General features: G+C 39.8%; 1 protein-coding gene, 1 long non-coding RNA gene and 1 pseudogene across 4 annotated transcripts in view; 1 reads left to right on the top strand and 2 right to left on the bottom strand.

Moving 5' to 3' along the window:
* Positions 1–2,524, bottom strand: part of LOC123575728 — a 39,167-nt gene extending 36,643 nt beyond the window's left edge. Inside the window, exon 1 of the long non-coding RNA XR_006700957.1 lies at positions 2,407–2,524. This is a non-coding gene — a long non-coding RNA (uncharacterized LOC123575728). The remainder of the gene's footprint in view (positions 1–2,406) is intronic.
* Positions 2,525–2,545: 21 nt separating this feature from the next.
* Positions 2,546–13,601, top strand: part of AZI2 (5-azacytidine induced 2) — a 38,531-nt gene continuing 27,475 nt past the window's right edge. Inside the window, exons 1-2 of one of the 3 annotated variants that reach the window (XM_045436397.1) lie at positions 2,546–3,080; positions 11,389–11,437. The gene's annotated coding sequence lies outside the window, so the exon portion shown is untranslated. The remainder of the gene's footprint in view (positions 3,081–11,388; positions 11,438–13,601) is intronic. The other 2 variants (XM_045436398.1, XM_045436400.1) reach the window with 2 other exon arrangements.
* LOC123575727 lies at positions 12,341–12,766 on the bottom strand (annotated as a pseudogene).

The raw sequence follows: 13,601 nt of genomic DNA, 5'->3' as shown, positions 1-13,601 counted from the left end.
GTTCTTCTATTTTGTATTCTTCTATACTAAGTATTTGGGAGTAGAAGGATTTCTGGTTATAACAACCATTCTTTTGAACCACTAAGCCATATATCAAAAATCACATGGGTATCTCATCAAAAATTATTTCTAATAAGCTGACAATTCAATTGAGTCCTGCAATACTTTCGAAGGCCTTTGGAAATTGCCACTCTTGTAAAAGAATTAGTTACCCAGTCATTAGAATCACTCACTTCCTTAACAGATTTAGGTCAGATTAAAGGTATTGCTTTATTTGTAGAGTGGGAGAGGCACATGACCAAAGAAGAAGGGGGAAAGGTGTCAGATTTAGGCACACTCTAAGGCAAATCAATTTTAGAGAAGAAAACATACAAGTGGACAACCTGAGAATTAGTACCCTTGAACTATGCAAAGTGAAAGGTTAGTGATTTGAAGAGCGTTGCTTCAGAATACAAACACATTTGGGTACAGTGTAACAAGTCATGACTTTAAGTAGTTCACATCCTTTTGTGTATGTTACCGGTTTTTCCCCCACCTTGGGTGTGTGTGTGATGATGTATGGGAGAAAATCATTTTAATATAAAAATAACTTTGTTAATAAAAACCCATCTTTTTCATAATTATAGTAACAAGGTATGTATTTTAAATAAAAATTGGCTCTCATCAAATTAACTTTAAAATAATTAGCTAAGTCATTTTCTCTTTGCTCAGAAAAGATAAAAATGCATTTCCCTTTTCAACAAGTCTCAAATTATTCTAAATTGTGAATGAAAGTTGAAAAATAGAGATCATTGCCATATCTACAAATTAGAAACCAGATAATCACTTTGTTTCTGATGATTTGGGGTGCCTCAGCCAATTTTATTAATATTCCTCAAAACTCTGCTATCCAAAACAAACTGTTTGGTGGTCTTTTAAATTTGTAAAGACATTACCGAGGCAATCAAAAACTAAATGACTCATGTCCAAAATATTAAAAACACTGCTCTCTTCCAGACCGATAAATTGACTTTTTTAAAAATTACATTTAGATTTTAACCTATTTTAAAAATAGGATGTAATTTTAAGCTGCGTGTGGTGTTTATTCACAACAGCTGTTAATTTTCACTTAAATCAAAAAGAGAAGGTTATCAACAAAAACATATTTTAAAGTTAACCCTTGAGGGGCGCCTGGGTGGCTCAGTCGGTTGGGCTTCCGACTTAGGCTCGGGTCATGATCCCACGCTTCGTGGGTTCGAGCCCTATGTTGGGCTCTGTGCTGACAGCTCAGAGCCTGGAGCCTGCCTCGGATTCTGTGTCCTCCCTCTCTCTCTCTCTGCCCCTCTCCTGCATGTACTCTCTCTCTCTCTCTCTGTCTCCCCCCTCCCCCCCCCCAAAAAAGTTAACCCTTGAGTAGAACCCATCCTTTGATCAGAGATGACAGGTGGGGTGATGAATCAAAACGGTATGTAAAAACATCTTCTAACCTTAACCAATATTTAAGCCTTCAGTTGACAAAATACTAAGTAAAAGCGTGGTTGGGGCGCCTGGGTGGCGCAGTCGGTTAAGCGTCCGACTTCAGCCAGGTCACGATCTCGCGGTCCGTGAGTTCGAGCCCCGCGTCGGGCTCTGGGCTGATGGCTCAGAGCCTGGAGCCTGTTTCCGATTCTGTGTCTCCCTCTCTCTCTGCCCCTCCCCCGTTCATGCTCTGTCTCTCTCTGTCCCAAAAATAAATAAACGTTGAAAAAAAAAAAAAAAAAAAAAAAAAAAAAAAAAAAACTAAGTAAAAGCGTGGCGAAGGGCGTCATTGTTGCTAATTGGCGGTTAATGAGGATAAATTGCCTACATTTACCGTTTTCTCCTTTAGTTTTTTTTTAGGCAGAAATAGCCGCAGAGCTTGAGGGGATCCACCTGACTGCGACCTCCAAGGACAGTAACGAATTCAACAACTCGCGACTCCGCAGCTCAGGGATTATCATCTAGAAACGACCAAAGGCCGTAGCAACTCTAGGGCAGCCGGGTACAATTCCCAAATCCCAAAGCTTGGCACTAAACTCAAAAAATTAGATTTTTTTTTTTTTTTAAGAGCAGTGTTCTGAATAACTATGGGACCATGAGTAATTCGCCGAGCTTGTGTTTCAAACGATAGCCTGAAAATTCGCAGCAGCGCCCAGGAAACGGAGACGGGGAGCTCTGCACAGCTTCCTGCCGCCCCCCTCGTCCCGAAAGCATCGTTACAGGTTTCTCAACTCCCAGCCACAGCGAGGCGAGAGCTTAATAAACCCTTAACGGCGCTGAGAGGACCCAACACGCACCACAAACGCTAGGGGACCCCCAAGCGGTCGCTGAGTGAAAAGAAGTCGCTGGAGGACTGCTGAAAAACAAGCCACCGACTCGACCGCCACAGCGGCGGGTAACGGCCCTTACCCAACTCCAGCTCCGCCTTCACCTCCACCTCCGCCTCCGCCTCCGCCTCCTAGCGTCGCCGCGGCCCCGCCCCGTCGCGGAGGCTCACGGGACACGTAGTACGCCGCGCCCACATCCTCCTTCCCCCACCCCTCAAAGCTGTGCCTTCTGGAATGCCCTGTCAGCTCCCTTCGGCCTGACTTCCGGTTTGCTCGCGCGGCCCCGGCGTCTAGCCTGAGAACAGCTGGGGCCCTACTTCCGGGGGTGCGCTGCTTCCAGCCCCCCTGTACAGCGCTTCCCCTTCGCGGAACGCGAGGCGGCTTTCGGTCGGCGGACGCTGACGAGGCGGGTGCCCGCGGGCCAGGGTCTCGCGCGCGTGTTGCTGGGTAACGGGCCTTCTGCCGGGCCGGCTCGGCCTCTTCTGCCTAGCGTTGGCCCTCCTTCCAGAACCTCCCCGGGCCCCAGCCGACGGGCCGGGCTGCGCCCACTGCGGGGCAGCCGAGGCTAAAGAAATGGGAATCCTTCCGCGGCGTTCCCGGAGCGGCTGCCTTCACTGGGGAAGCGGCGGTGTCTTCGAGGAAACCGGAAGCCCGCGGTGACCTCTGGCGACCCGGTTTGTTTTCGGTCCGTTTCCAAACACTGGGGAATCGAAACTCGGCGGCCCTGGGGGCGGCCCTACGGAGCCTGTCTTCGGGGTGAGTGACTCGATTCGACCGGGCTAAGGGTGCGGGCAGTGTCGGGATCAACCTCCGCTGCTGTTGGTGCTCGGAAGAGACACGTCATTTTCTTCACAAACCCTTGCCCTCTCCTTTGACTAGGGAGCGGCCCGCCCCTGGGCATCCCTAACTCGTGTTTGATTTGCACGCTAGCTCTTCCAAACCTTCCGTCCTCCTTCACTTTATTTCCCCCTTTGGCTTATTTTCTTTTCATATTCTGAATTAATGGAGCGCCTTTAGTTTCATTTCATTCATTGAAATTGCATTTCTGTCGGAAACGGAAGAAGGCTGTGTAGCTAGGACGCTACTGCCTGGGGCATCCAAGCAGTGGACTTCACGTTAACGAGGCTAACAGTAGGTAATTCGTCGTTTCTCCAGTGTCTGACCTGTGTGTTTGGCATGATTTTTCGATCATTTGTTGAGTTACTACTACATGCACGGTAGGTGGACTGTCGTTTCCTACAAACAAGGAACTTATATACTCAAAAGCGAGGTGAAGTGTTAACTAAAACCGTAATACGAGTGTGTTTGGAGATACGCTAAGATGATCAAAGGTAGTGACGTTTTAGGGTGGAAATAGACCCGTGCCTCTCAAACACAGGAAACATTTTCTTTTTTACTATGGAATTTTGAATTGGGTTGCTCGAGATCTCAGTGTAGAATTTAAATTCTAGTTTTCTAAACGTGCCATATCTAATTTCCCAACCTATTGTGGTCGCTCCCTCCTTCATCTGTAAGTTAGGAATGATAATCCCTCACGGGGTCATTAGAAAATTTTAATGCGATATTATTTATTAAATGGGAAGTTGTTTACACATGTAAGGTTTTAGTATTAAAGAGAGAGTATGGTGTAATGGGAAATGCACTGGATTAAGTCAGAACAGTAATTCAGGATCTGAGTGCTGAATTTTCCACTTAATCGCTTGACACTGGTTGGGGGACCAAATCTCTTCTTCATTTTTCCTATCTCCCAAATGAGAGTTATGTTTACTTTTCACCGCACCGCCGCATAGTTTCTAAGAGTTTTGCTGGCTCTGGAATCAACTGGCTGGTTTTCATTCCTTGGCTTCCCCACTTTCTAACATTTGCCTCTTAGTCAATCCACCTGTGATAACAGGAAATTCTTGCCCACATCAGAGGTCTTCTGCAGATTTTTTTTTTTTAATTTTTTTTTTCAACGTTTATTTATTTTTGGGACAGGGAGAGACAGAGCATGAATGGGGGAGGGGCAGAGAGAGAGGGAGACACAGACTCGGAAACAGGCTCCAGGCTCTGAGCCATCAGCCCAGAGCCCGACGCGGGGCTCGAACTCAGGACCGCGAGATCGCGAGATCGTGACCTGAGGGGCTCGAACTCACGGACCGCGAGATCGTGACCTGGCTGAAGTCGGACGCTTAACCGACTGCGCCACCCAGGCGCCCCGGTCTTCTGCAGATTTAACGAATCGTCATGAAGAACAGAAAAGTAGTTCCCCTAAAAGCTGCCTGACCTACCGTAAACCATCGGTAAATATTGTCAACACAACATTTTCATGATTATATGAAATGTGATGAGGTTTTTCTTAATCCATGAAGTAATAAAACCAATGTAATTTACTTTTTTCTCTTGGGGTATTTATATTCTGGATTATAGTTCTGTTATCACTATTGGAGAGTAATTACTGCTATACTAATAACACTTGATGTATATAAGTGCTCAATTCCATTGAGATACGTTACTTTATGAAAAGAATAAAAAGTAGATTGCTTTTTGTACTTATGCTAACCCTGAGGAAGTCTTATGATTCCCTAGTCATAAGTGTTACTTCTGGACTGTTGCAGTTTAGTGACACTCAGTGAGGGTTATAGAAACGAAAACGGAGTTGTTTATATTGTATATCTGATGCTGAGTATATTTGGGGCACTTACTGAATTGTAGGACATTTGAGTGCTGAGATCCATAGAGTGACAGTCTCTTGAAAAAAGGCACTTGATTATCTCTTCTTTGTAAACTAGGTAGGCCATTCCTGCCCCTAATTATGTGATTAAAAATAGGGAACGAGGAGTAAGTGTTGGTCCGTTTGCCTCCATCAGACTTCATCTTTGCCCCATAGTGTCTTGACTGATCCTATGAAGTGGGTTAGGGATAATTTAGCTTTTCAGAAGTAGAAGGATGATGGAAATATGAGGCTCAGTTCAGGAAGCAATATAGAATAGAGGAAAAGAGGTAAATAGTTCTTGATTCCGTCCCTAGCTCTGTCGCATACCACCAGTACAACTACAGGGAAATGAGCCTCACCTCTTTAGAGCTTAAGTTTCTTTATCTGTGGTGGTGATAACAACTTTCTAGCCAAGATTGGTGTGGATTTGAGGTAAGCTTTGTACTATACCATTTAGTCAGTTTCTGGAAAAAATGTGAATTCTTTCGGTCTGTTTAGGTTGCCATTTTATATCGGCATTAAATTTTGCCTTTACAATTTCGGAAGGTGGGATCTTAGTGATGTAGTTCAACCCTGTCATTTTATTGGTGGGAGAATTTAGATCGAGAGAGGCCAACCTGTCAGTAATCAAGGTGGCAGATTGTAGACTAAAGTCTGGGTTTCTGAATCTCTGGTCAGTGTTCTTTCTACCACTGAGCTCTGCCTTTTCCAGATTCTTATTAGAAAAAATCCGAATCCATGTTGTATTGTCTCTCAGAATGTTGTATTAAGAGCACAGATTTAGCAGAAAGCTTATATGGGTTCACATCCCAGCTTTGCCACTGATTACTTATGTAGCTGTAGGTAAGGTATTTAATTTTTTTAAGACCTTGGCTATAAATTAGGATAAGAGTTCCTTCCTAAGAAGCTGGAAAATGCCTGTGGAAGCACTAGCACCTGGCATATGGTAAGCGATGGATATGGTAAATACCATGATGACGAAATATGACAGGATAATCCTGTTTTCCTAGTTAAAAAAAAAAAAAAAAAAAAAAGACCTGTCTGGTGTCAGAAGATACTTCTGTGTTTTCTAGCATCTCACAACCCCGTATGTATAGCATGTCTCACCTTGGGCTCTTAATGTTGATTGTAGTGAAGATTGCAATTTAGGATTTTCTAGAATAATTCTTACAGTGTTTGAATGTTTTTTTCTTGGTCTCTCCCTTAGCCTCAGGAACTACTCTTGCTACTTTTTACCCACCTTATATGGCAAATACGTTGTTCTTTCTTCATTATCATTGCAATATTGTGATTTATAAGAAATGTATATTTGATCATTTAGATAGCCAAAATATGTTTCTCATATGTATTTGGCTTTTGTCCACAGTTCTTGGCCCACAGCTCCCCAAACCCTTGGAATTTTCTGAGGGTAAGAGGTATGGGATCATCTTTTGTCCTATTTGGTCACTTAACAACCTCTTTTACTGAAATTGCTTCAGAGCCATGAAGGTGAAATGGGTGTCTTCTTATTCATAACCAGTCCCTGTTTACTGCAACTATGTTTATGTTAATGAGATGACTTTGGACAGCAACTAAGGATGGGGCTGATTGCCAAGGAAACCAACCATGTAATTAGAGGGTTGGAGCTTTCAGTCCCATCAAGGTTGGTAGAGGGAAGGAGCTGAAAGTTGGATCGATTGCCAATGGCTTAATCATTTCTGTGTAAGAAAGCCTTTGTGAAAACCTAAAGAGGAGAGGGTTCAGAGAGCTCCCAGAACTTTTTCACATGCCACTGTGCCAGCCTCAAACTCCAGGAGGACAGAGCTGCTTTGTTCAGGACCTATGTATCTGTGTGGTCGGAAGCACAGGTAACAACCTAGGCTTACAATTAGCGTCCAAAGTAAAGGGCAGTCTTGTGGCACCAAGCCCTTTACCTGTGGAATATGTTGCTGTCTCTGGGTAGATCATTTCAAAATGGAGTTGAATTGTAGAGAGCTTTGCTTATTGATAGTGTAGAATCATCTGCCCCTCATGTTGGGATTGGCTGACCAGAACACGTTTTAATCATTCTTGGGAATTTCATTGTTCTCAGCAATAACTGTCAACATCTTTCACTGTAACCCTTTTTAATTCTCTTTTAATTTGTACTTTTCTTATGTAAACATCTAAGAAGAGTCAGTTTAATTCCAAATATATAAAATATTTGCATTATATATTTCCTATAGGTAAATCTATCTGATTCTCCTATACTATTGTGACGAGAGAGATAATGAAGTTGCTTTCTATAATTTTAAAAACAAAATCTCCATGCAAAAGTTAGGTGTTGTTTACCAATTGATAATATAAAACTAACCATGCCCACAATTGTTTAATAATACTAGTTACATTTGGAATTCTATAAATCGCATAATAGCCACTTTGTAGAGTAATGACTCAAATTGGATAGGGACTTAAAATCATATGGGATGATTATTGAAAGTTCAGTTTGACATTTTCATCCCAGATATGTATCTATATCTATATGTAGATATAGATATAGATATGTCTATAGATGTATATATATCTATATCTATATACACTGACTTGCATAGATCTGCAGTGCAGTCTAGCAGTCACTATTTTTGTTTATTGTTTGTTTTCCATTATCATTTTATTTATTTACTGAAATATAGTTAACATATGTTATATTAGTTTCAGGTGTAAAATATACTGATTTAACAACCGTATACATTATGCTATGCTCATCCCTACCCCTCTGGCAACCATTAGTTCTCTGTATTTATGGGTCCATTTCTCCTTTTGTTCTTTTGTTTTTTAGATTGTACATCTAAGTAAAATCATATAAGATTTGTCTTTGACTTATTTCATTAGCATGATGCCCTGTAGGTCTATCCCTGTTGTCACAAATGGCAAGATCTCATTCTTTTTTATGGCTGAGTAATATTCCATTGTGTGTGTATGTGTGTACCGTATCTTCATTATCCATTTGTCTATCAATGGACACTTAGGTTGTCTCCATATCTTGGCTGTTGTAAATTCTACAGTAAACATAGGGGTGCATATAGCATTTCAAACTAGTGTTTCCATTTTTGGGGGGAATTACGGAGTGATACGGTTTTTCTATTTTTAAATGTTTTTTTTCTATTCCATTCTATTCCAGAATATGTGTTTTTCTATTCCATCATGTTTTCCACAGTGACTATACCAATTTACATTTCCACTGGGGAATGCACTAGGGCCTCTTTTTCTGTGCATCTTTGCCAACACTTAATATTTTTTGTGTTTTTGATAGTAGCTATTCTGACAGTTGTAAGGTTCTATATCCTTGTGGTTTTGATTTGCATTTCCCTGATGGTTAGTGATATTGAGCATCTTTTAATGTATCTGTTGGCCGTCTGTATGTCTTCTTTGGATAGATGTCTATTCAGGTCCTCTCCCCATTTTTTGGTCATATTATTTGGGATTTTTTTAGTGTTATATAAGTTTTTATATTATCACTATTAACCCTTTATCAATACGCCGTATGCAAATCTCTTCTCCCATTTGGTAGATTGCCCTTGTGTTTTGTTGATGGTTTCCTTTGCCATGTGAGTTTGTTTATTTTGGTGTAGCCCCAATAGTTTATTTTTGCTTTTGTTTCCCTTTCCTGAGGAGACATGTCTAGAAAAATGTTGCTAAGTCTAATGACAAAGAGATTACTGCCTAGATTTTCTTCTAATTTTATGGTTTCAGGTCTCACATTTAGGTCTTTAATGCATTTTGAGTGTATTTTTGTGTATGGTGTAAGAGTGTGGTACAGTTTCATTCTTTTGCATATAGCTGTCTAATTTTCTCAATACCAGTTGTTGAGGAGACTATCTTTTTCCCCGTTGCCTAGTCTTGTCTCCATTGTCATAGATTAATTGACCGTGTCAGCATGGGTTTATTTCTGAGCTCTCTATTCTGTGTCTGTTTATGTGCCACTACCATACTATTTTGATTACTGTAGCTTTGTAGTATATCTTGAAATCTGGAATTGTAGTATGTCCAGCTTTGTTCTTCTTTCTCAAGACTGCTTTGGATATCCAGGGTCTTTTATGATTCCATACAAATTTTAGTATCATTTGTTCTAGTTCTGTGAAAAATGCTGTTGGTGTTTTGACTGGGATTGTATTAAATCTGTAGATTGCTTTGTGTATAGGATGTACATTTTAACAATACTCTTCTAACCCAAAAGTATGGGATATGTTTCATTTGTGTTGTCTTCAATTTCTTTCATTGTTTTATAGTTTTCACTGTACAGATCTTTCACTTCCTTGGTTAAGTTTATTGTTAGGTATTTTGTTCTTTTTGGTTCAATTGTAAATGGAACTGTTTTAATTTCTCTTTCTGCTACTTTTTTATTAGTGTATAAAAACAACAGATTTCTGTATATTTAATTTTGTAAACTACAACTTTACTGAACTTGTTTATTCTAATTTTTGGTGGAGTCTTCAGGTTTTTTTTTTTTTTTTATGTCTAGTGCCATGTCATCTGTAAATAATGACAGTTTTACTTCTTACCAGTTTGGATGCCCTTTATTTCTTTTTCTTGTTTGTTTACTAGAACTTCCTAGGCTAGGACCTTCCAGTACTATGTTGATTAAAAGTGGTGAGAACAGACACTTTTGTCTTGTTCCTGATCTTGGAAGAAAAGCTCTCAGGTTTTCACTATTATGATGTTAGCTGTGGGGTTTTCATATATGACCTTAATTATCCTGAGGTATGTTCTCTCTAAACCCACTTTGTTGAGAGAGTTTTTATTATGAACAGCTGTTGAATTTTGTCCAGTACTTTTTCTGGATCTATTGAGATGATCATCTTACTTTTATCCTTCATTTTGCTAATGTGGTATGTCACATTAAGTTGATTTGTGGATATTGAACCATCCTTCATACCCAGAAGAAATCCCATATGATTGTGGTGAATGATCCTTTTCATATATTTTTGAATGCAGTTTGGTAAAATTTTGTTTGAGGATTTTTGCTAGTATTTGTTTGACTTCATCAGGAATATTGACCTGTAGTTTTCTTTTCTTTTCTTTTTTCTTTTCTTTTCTTTTTTTTTTTTTTTTTTTTTTTTTTTGTAGTATCTTTGTCTGGTTTTAGTATCAGGATACTGCTGGCTTCATAGAATGAATTTGGAAGTTTTCCTTCCTCTTCTGTTTTTGGAACGGTTTGAGAATAAGTATTAATTCTTTAAATCTTTGGTAGAATTCACCTGGTGAATCCATCTTGTCCAGGATTTTGTTTGTTCAGAGTGTTTTAAGTTAATGATTCAATTTTATTACTAGTAATTGCTTGTTCAGATTTTCTATTTTTCCTGACTCAGTGTTGGAAGATTGTGTTTCCAGGAGTTTATCCATTTCTTTTCAGTTGTTTGTCCAGTTTGTTGATAGTTTTTCATAGTAGTCTCTTAAAATCTTTTTTGTCTTTGAGTGATACCAGTTGTTATTTCTCCTCTTTCATTTCTGACTTTTTTGGGGGCCTCTCTCCTTTTTTTCTCTTTATGAGTCTGGCCAGAGGTGTATCAATTTTGTTTGTCCCTTCAGACAACCAGTTCTTTATTTCATTAATCTTTTCTATTGTTATTTGGTCTCTATTTCGTTTATTTTGGTCTATTTCGTTTATTTCTGCTCTGATCTTTATTACTTTCTGCCTTCTAGTAACTGTGGACTTTGTTCTTCTTCTGGTTCCTGTAGGTATATTGTTAGATTGTTTATTTGAAATTTTTCTTGGGGCTCCTGGGTGGCTCAGTTGGTTAAGCCTCCGACTTGAGTTCAGGTCATCATCTTGCAGTCTGTGAGTTCAAGCCCTGTGTCCAGCTCTGTGCTGACAGCTCAGAGCCTGAAGCCTGCTTCTGATTCTGTGTCTCCCTCACTCTCTACCTCCCCCTGCTTGTGCTTTCTCTCTGTCAAAAATAAACATTAAAAAAAAATTTTTTTTAATTAAAGTTTTTTTCTTGATATAGGCCTGTATTGCATTAAATTTCCCTCTTAAAACTACTTTTGCTGTGTCCCAAAGATTTTGGACCATTGTGTGTTCATTTTCATTTTCTCAGTGTATTTTTTTTAAGTTTCTCTTTGATGTCTTCATTGACCCATTGGTTGTTTAGTGCCATGTTGTTGAGCCTTCACATGTTTGTGTTTTTCCAGTTTTTCTCTTGGGATTGATTTTTAGTTTCATATTGTGGTCAGAAAAGATACTTGGTATGATTATAATCTTAAATTTATTGAGACTTGTTTTGTGGCCTAACGTGATCTATTCTGGAGAATGTTCTACGTGCACTTGAAAAGAATGTGTATTCTGTTGTTTTGGGTGGAACGTTCTATATATGTCTGTGTTAAGTCCATCTGGTCTAATGTGTCTTTCAGAAACACCATTTCCTTATTGATTCTCTGCCTGGATGACCTATCCATTGATGTAAGTAGGGTGTTAAAGTTTCTGACTATTATTGTATTACTGTCAGTTTCTCCCTTCTTGTCTGCTAACTAATGTTTGCTTTATTTATTTAGGTGCTCCAATGTCAGATGCATAGATATTTATAATTGTTACATTCTCTTGTTGGGTTGATCCCTTTATAGTTACATAATGCTCTTCTTTGTCTCTTATTACAGTCTGTGTTAAAGTCTGTTTCATCTGATAAGTATTGGTGCTCCCAGGTTTTGTTTTTTTTTTCCATAATTGAGTTTTTACTGTTTGTTCTGGGGATCAGAACAGACATTTCAATTTGTACACACTTCTAGACATATGTACCGAACAATTTGAAAAATCATGTAGTTGTGATTTCTTTTTCTAAAGGTTATTTCAGTGACCTTTCAGCTTAAAATTTGGAGGCAAATTTTTCTTAACAGCAATATATTCAAATGTTGATATGCTGTTACATTGTTAAGTCCCATTATTTCACAATTTAATATTATATACATTACATACTCAAATTTTCAGTCTGGCACAGCACATTAGCAAAGTTACTAGGAAAACTGGACCAAATCCAAGATGTTACAGAGGGCACAAAATTCTGACAGGGTGAGGCAAGATCAAGGAGTGGTCTTCTTTAGGAATCAATTCTGTCAAAAACAACATTGGAATAGAAGTAATTTAAAATGTTCAAGACCTAGTAAACTCATGACTGACTCCAAATTGCCATTTAGTATGCTTGGCATTATAGGATATAAAAACTACCCCATCTATGGAATGTTAAACTGACACCCAAGATAATCAAAGCATCCCATATTCAATATCCCACTATTTTCTGGTTGTACCAAAAAATAAAAATTAACAACTAGCAAATGATTTCACCTTTTTAAAACAGCATTTACACTTCCTAAAAATGTTTGTTTGTGGAGCTACTAAAGAACTTGCATTCACAAAACAGTTAATAAAAATATTCCTCTGGATTGTATACGTAGGGAGACAGGGGCCACTACTAATAAGACATGGTATATGATATTAATCAGACTTGGCTTCTTTCTCTCCTGCTTCATCAGAGGCTAGACTCCCCTCATTTTCAGTTTTTCCATTTTCTGTAGGTAAGTTTCCTTTTGTTTCTTGGTTAGCCACTTTAGCCTGTTTTCCCTTTGCTTTCCTTTTCCCCTTTACTTTTTTTTTGTCTGAAGATTTATCCTTTTCTTCCTCCTTTTTTGGCTTCTTTTCCACTTTTGTGGGTGCAGGTTTGGCTGACAGCCTCACCAGTTTCCTCTTGGGCTACTCCTTTGCCATCCCCTCAGTGGAGCTGACCTTCCTCTTGGGCATTGTGGCAGTAGGGTAGGTGCATGCTGGATGCCTGCAGGTCACAGAGTGCTGAGAGCCTTTACAAAGTCGGGCTGCCTGGTTGCAGCCACTCCTCCCACACCCGAGCTGCTCCGACATACCCCAGATTTTTTTGCTTTAGTTTGCATGGAATATCGTTTTTCAGTCCTTCACTTCAATCTGAAGTGAGTCTCTTATAGGCAGCATATAGGTAGGTCTTGTTTTTTTAATCTATTCTTCACCCTATGTCGTTAGATTGGAACATTTAGACCACTCACGTTTAAAGTAATCCTTGAGGGGCGCCTGGGTGGCGCAGTTGGTTAAGCGTCCGACTTCAGCCAGGTCACGATCTCGCGGTCTGTGAGTTCGAGCCCCGCGTCAGGCTCTGGGCTGATGGCTCAGAGCCTGGAGCCTGTTTCCAATTCTGTGTCTCCCTCTCTCTCTGCCCCTCCCCTGTTCATGCTCTGTCTCTCTCTGTCCCAAAAATAAATAAATAAACGTTGAAAAAAAAAAAAAAATTTAAAGTAATCCTTGATAGGGGTACCTGGGTGGCTCAGTTAGTTGCGCTTCTTCTGACTCTTGATTTCTGCTCAGGTCATGATCTTGAGCCCCTCGTTGGGCCCTGCCCTGAGCATGGAGCCTTACATTTCAGCACTTTGTATATATCATGCCAGTCCCTTCTGGCCTGCAAAGTTGCTGCTTTTAAAATTCTTTATCTTTGATCTTTGATGATATTTAAAAAAAATTTTTTTTCAACGTTTATTTATTTTTGGGACAGAGAGAGACAGAGCATGAATGGGGGAGGGGCAGAGAGAGAGGGAGACACAGAATCGGAAAC

Source organism: Leopardus geoffroyi, chromosome C2, assembly GCF_018350155.1.
Source record: "Leopardus geoffroyi isolate Oge1 chromosome C2, O.geoffroyi_Oge1_pat1.0, whole genome shotgun sequence".
NCBI lineage: Eukaryota > Metazoa > Chordata > Mammalia > Carnivora > Felidae > Leopardus > Leopardus geoffroyi.
The sequence above is the reverse complement of the archived record's forward strand: the minus strand, read 5'-3'. Positions and strand labels throughout refer to the sequence as shown.